A 6,054-nucleotide genomic window follows, 5' to 3' on the forward strand; every position below is an offset into this window, starting at 1 on the left:
TGTGGCATGTATAAAGAAAAAAAATGAAAACTTAATTAAAGATGGAAAAAATGCTGATAATAGGTATCAATCAAGGTCAATCGTAAGACACAAAAGCACATTATTATTATTTTAGATGTTATTTGAATTAGAAAAGAATATTTCAAGTATCTAAGTCGGTTTCTCGAAAACTGTCCCAGGAACACGGCTTTAAGTCAGGATGGGCCCTTATTTCATACATATATATATATATATATATAAAGAAAGCGCACAAGCCCGATTATATACATGTTATATTCTCTGTCTAATTCCCCTTTTATAAACCCCATGTTTTTCTGTTTAATCTAAGTGACTGTACATGAAATGTTGTGCACTAACCACAGAGTTACCATGGAACGGCTTCCGTAAAACTATGAAAGATAACCGTGACCCAGAACATGTCCAAATCAAGAGGGGTGCATCGTCTAGTCGATGCTATAATAGTAATAGCCAAGGAAAAATCTCATATCGGGATATCGATATCGAGAGCATAGCCATGTTGTGAAAACACGCTTATAAATCATATTTTTGACGGAAATCGTCCTTCATGCCACAGTCTAGCATATTTGATGACTTTACTAATCAACACGTTGAATTCAACCACAACAATCCATTCAAGTATAACAAGGTACTCAAAATAAGCTACAAGTTCACTTTAAATATATATATATATATATATATATAGTATATATATATATATAATATATATATAATATAATATATATATATATATATATATATATATATATTATATATATATATATATATTATATATATATATATATAATATAATATATATATAATATATATATATAAAGAGAAATATGGGTATGCTTGGTACCAAGCATAACTTTTTGTGCTTGGTAGTGAGGTGTCTCATTCCCATCCACTCATTCAAATGGGGAACCACATTCACATGGGTTGGGGAGTGGAGGGGATTGTGCCACCTCACTACCTAGCACAAATTTTGGGCTTGCTACCACGCATACCCAATTTTCTCATATAATAATGGAACTAATATTTGAATAACAAACAGAAAATTTGATAAATAATCACCTAACCCTAACTAAAACTACTAATCCTAACCCTGCACCCAAAACCGGCATCATCCCTTCTTCTGTTGGCAACCTCACATTCTTTAAAAACTCTGGAAAAAAAATCAAGGCCCACAAAAGAACTCAGGCCCAACAACAAAAATAAAAGTTTTTGGCGGCTAGGGAATTTGAACTCCAGACCTAGGAGTAACAGTCCAAAGCAGCTGACCACAACACCAACTTGCATCTATGGTCATAACAATACAAAAATGTATAGGTTTGTGTTCAAACCGAATCAATACACTTATTTGAACTAGGGACCCGTGTGTTATTGTCCAAGCAAGTAACCACTACAACCTATTAAACTTTCATTTTCATAACTGATGCAGATAATAAATAAACTTCGTTTTACAGTTAAGATCCTAAATAAATACTTCCAAATTAAATAAAATAAATTTATATATTTTATATAAGTCAAAATTGTTATCTTCTGATTTGTACAAAAAATTATGTGAAATTTATAATACTCATATCAATAAAATGATAAGATCATGGGGAGGAACATAAAATAAATAAATGAGAAAAAAATTTGTTATCTTCTAATAATTTTAAACTTGAATTCTATTAGTTATTTCTATGAACTAGAATGGGGGAAAAATAGTACTGCAGGAAGCATAAGCTAAATATATACATATACATAAATTAATTGGGGGAAGAGATGCTTGCATGAAGGAAATCCAAATAATAATGATAATAAACATAATAATTGAGGAAAGGATACTCGCATGAAAAAAACAAAAAACAAAATAATAAAAATAATAAGATTTGAGGAAAAGAATGCTTGCCCAAATTCATGTGAAACTCCGAAGCAAGAAAAAATCCCCCCTTTTTCAAACACGTTCCAGCCCTACGTTCTCTCTCTCTCTCTCTCTCTCTCTCTCCCTCTCTCTCTCTCTCTCTCTCTCTCTCTCTCTCTCTCTCTCTCTCTCTCTCTCTCTCTCTCTCTTTTATTTTTTATTTTTTATTTTTTTTTGGACTTCCCTTCTCTGGTTTCCGTGAGATGGAAAAAATGAAGAGGGGTGGGGTTTTTTTTAAAGGGGTTGTTGGGTGTGTTAGTGAGGATAAGTGGAGATCATGGGGTTAGTTAGGTTTGTTAGTGAAGATTAGAGGAAATTAAGGGGTTTACTTAGGTATTTTATCACCTAAACCAAAATCTCATGATTTTTCACACGTGAATGGATGAACAAAGGTGTGAGGGGGAGTTGTGTATGGGCTTTACTAAGTTAACACTAACGGGCCCTTTGTGTCACATTGTTAGTGGTGTTATACTTATAAGGAACATAAGTATTTCTTCCCATATTTTGTGAAATAATTTGTCGGGATGTTTTCTCATTTGAGAGTTTTTTAGGTAGTAGCTGGTTGACTTGGCAGGGAGGTATATTGTGAAGGTGTTAAGCATGAACAGGAGCTAAAAACGATCTTTGCTAATAGGACAGAAAATAAAAGGTTAAATAATTTTGAAATGACCCTTCTTGCCACAATTGTAGCACATAAAATCTTTCATTCCCGATCTAGATTTGCTTGTTCTAGAATTTGATTTGTCGTGATTTGAACTTCTTTCTGAAAGCCAATCAAGTAAAGGTTACCTTTACGAAGAAGTGAACCACACAACAATACTGAAGCAGAGACATGAAGGTGAAATTGGCCCGATGAAAGTGAAAGAAAGGGAATTAGCGCCCAAATAAAAACCCGTACTCTGAAAGTTTTGATGTTGTAGTAATTGATGTATTGCTTATATATGAGATGCACTTGGTAAGCTGCCTACCTACTTGTTATTGATGGATGTCTTGAGTGCTTTAGTTATTGAAATGCCCTGAAAATTTTGAAGATTAAGATCGAACTATGTTTGTGCTCAAATCTCTACAGAAAAGAATGGTTTCAGTTTTCAGGGTGCCTCGTTCCATTTTCCATTTGTTAGTGGTGTTATACTTATAAGGAACATAAGTATTTCTTCCCACATTTTGTGAAATAATTTTTCGGGATGTTTTCTCATTTGAGAGCTTTTGAGGTAGTAGCTGGTTGACTTGGCAGTGAGGTATATTGTGAAGGTGTTAAGCATGAAAAGGAGAGGTACGAATTGGATTATCTTAATTAGTTGAATGAAATATGGTGATACGGTGTATTGAATATCTAGACGATCATCTAAGGTTTCAAGCACAGACAAATGACTCCGTATAGTGATTCTGTGCATACTATTCTTCCTAACAAAAAATTTCCCCTGTCTACCGACCAAATCATCAAGAGAAAAAGTAAAGAAATAAAGTGAAATAACACCGCTACAAAAAATTTATTTATTTAGGTTTTTTTACCGTGCGATCCTAGACTATGAACTCCTCACTCTAGAATGTACAAGTGAATTGAAAGTATGAAAGTCACAATTTTTTTTTTTTGCAAGTGGAAAAATGTATTAAGTGAAATACATTGTTTACTTACAAAATTAATGTATTATTGAAAGTAGATATGTAAAGATGATATGGCAATATCATTTTATATTTTATAGTTATTAATATTATATCATATTTTTAATTATCTTTTGATAGCTACATATAAATGATCTGAAAGTGGATTTTATATACTAGATAATTAAAGTAACAACATAAAAACAGCATAACACTGATGACAGTAAGTTTGACACCTGATGATGGGTTTCATTCTTATTATAGCCCTTAGATTAATTTAAGCCCGATCCACATATCCTGGCCCATTAAGCACCGAGCCCCATCTCCCATTCTCAGTTGTGTCCAAACCTCTCCAAAACCCTCGCTTCCATTTCCCCCCTCTGATCGCCGCCCCCAATGGCGTCGCTACGATGCCTAACCCTAACCCTAACCCGCCAATTTCGATCTCTCCTCTCCTCATCTCCTCCTCCTTCTCTCATCAAATCTCAAACCCTAACTCTTCGATCTCTTCTCCTCTCAACCCTCAAAAACCCTCACTCCAACTCCATCCTCCCACTTTATCAACATCAATCCATCAATCCTCCTCGAAGTCGCCATTTTTCTTCTCGACCTTCGGATCCATTGGAGACGATGATGAAGACGACGAAGAGGAAGAAGAAGGAGAATACAAAGAAGAAGAAGAAGATGATGATAATGATGAAGTCGATGAGAGCTGCAATGGATCGGTGAAGACATTTCGAGCGAGTGGGAAATCTGTGGAGGAGAAAGCTAACAAGGCTGCTGATATCAGGTACAAAGTGATTGGGCCGCTTGATCCTTCAGAGCGGCCGTTTAAACCTTGGTAGCCTGTTTTTGTTGTTGTCCAGGTCTGTGACTTTTGACTTTCTTTTGGTTTTAAAACTTTACAAGGTTTTGTCTTTGGGACTGTATTGTTTGTGTTTATTGTAGATTGGTTCGTACAAGTTTAAAGTTAGTAAAGGGGATTCGATTTTCACTGAAAGGTTGAAGTTTTGTGATGTTAATGACAAGGTATGGTGTTGCGTATTGAAGACTTTTGGGTTATTTTGATTTTTACAGTATCAACTTTCACCTGTAACGTAGAATTGTTAGTCTGGGGAATTTGGCTACATTGTAACAGGAAACTATAAGTTTAGTTATGAAATTACGATATAAATGTTTGTTACTGTAAAACATTCAGTTATAGTGCACATCACGCTGACACATACTTTTGTCGAGGTTGCTTGTATACAAAGGATAAGACTTTCGTGTTCTTATGCAAGGTCCCAATTCAGTAGAATAATCTTGTTGTAAATGCCCTTACGCGTGTCATTATGCAAACTTGACTTGGTTTACGTTCAGCTTGTTTGCTGCAGAGCTTCTCATCTAATGTTTGAGATGTCAATCCTTCCATTTTTCTCTTGTTGCATTGTTCTTAAAGAGCATATTACGACAGTTGAGAAGTGTGATTTAATAGAATGGTCCAATGTCTATACACATAACTGTTCAAGATTTTGCCAAAGATGCAATCCTCGCATAGGCCAACATCCACATTCTTCAGATCCGGCAGCTTCCCTTTTCACAGATGTGTCTTCATCCATTTCTCGCTCATATGGCCAAGCCTTTAGTGCCATAGGTTTGATTTTTCATCTGCATCTGTTTCTTCAATAATATTCTCTAGGTTAGAGGTTACATAGAGAGTACCACTTTTCTTACCTCGAGCAATGACGAGTGCTCCTTTGGTAATCTTCCATTCATGACCTGAGAAAGGTATACAGTAACCCTTTCCATCAAGCTATCCTACGGAGATCAAATTTCTTTTAAGGCCAGGAATATTTCTCACTCCTGGCAGCTTCCATGTGGTCTGATTTGGAAATTTTCATCGGATGTCTCCCTTACCAACGATCTTCAAGGTTTCATCATATACTAGATGTACCTTTTCGAAATCACCGCTGACGTAGTTCTCCATGATTTCCCGGCAAGGGGTGGTATGGTAGGATGCTCCTAAATTAAGAATCCATTATTCAATCGGACCGTTGACGCTTAGAATCATAGCATCACCTCCTTCCTCGGTCATGTTGGCAAACTCCTGTGCGCCGGTATTTTTCTTCGATGCCCGACACTCACTCTTGAAATGACCCTTCTTGCCACAATTGCAGCACTTAAAATCTTTCTTTCCCGATCTAGATTTGCTTGTTCTAGAATTTAATTTGCCGTGATTTGAACTTCTTTCTGAAAGCTAATCTAGAAAAGGTTACTTTTACGGTGAAGTGAACCACACAACAATACTGGAGCAGAGACATGAAGGTGAAATTGGCCCGAGGAAAGTGAAAGAAAGGGAATGAGCGCCCAAATGAAAACCTGTACTCTGAAAGTTTTGATGTTGTAGTTATTGATGTATTGCTTATATATGAGATGCACTTGGTAAGCAGCCTACCTACTTGTTATTGATGGATGTCTTGAGTGCTTTAGTTATTGAAATGCCCTGAAAATTTTGAATATTAAGATCAAACTATGTTTGTGCTCAAATCTCTATAGAAAAGAAT

This window comes from Asparagus officinalis, chromosome 8 (genome assembly GCF_001876935.1).
Source record: "Asparagus officinalis chromosome 8, Aspof.V1, whole genome shotgun sequence".
NCBI lineage: Eukaryota > Viridiplantae > Streptophyta > Magnoliopsida > Asparagales > Asparagaceae > Asparagus > Asparagus officinalis.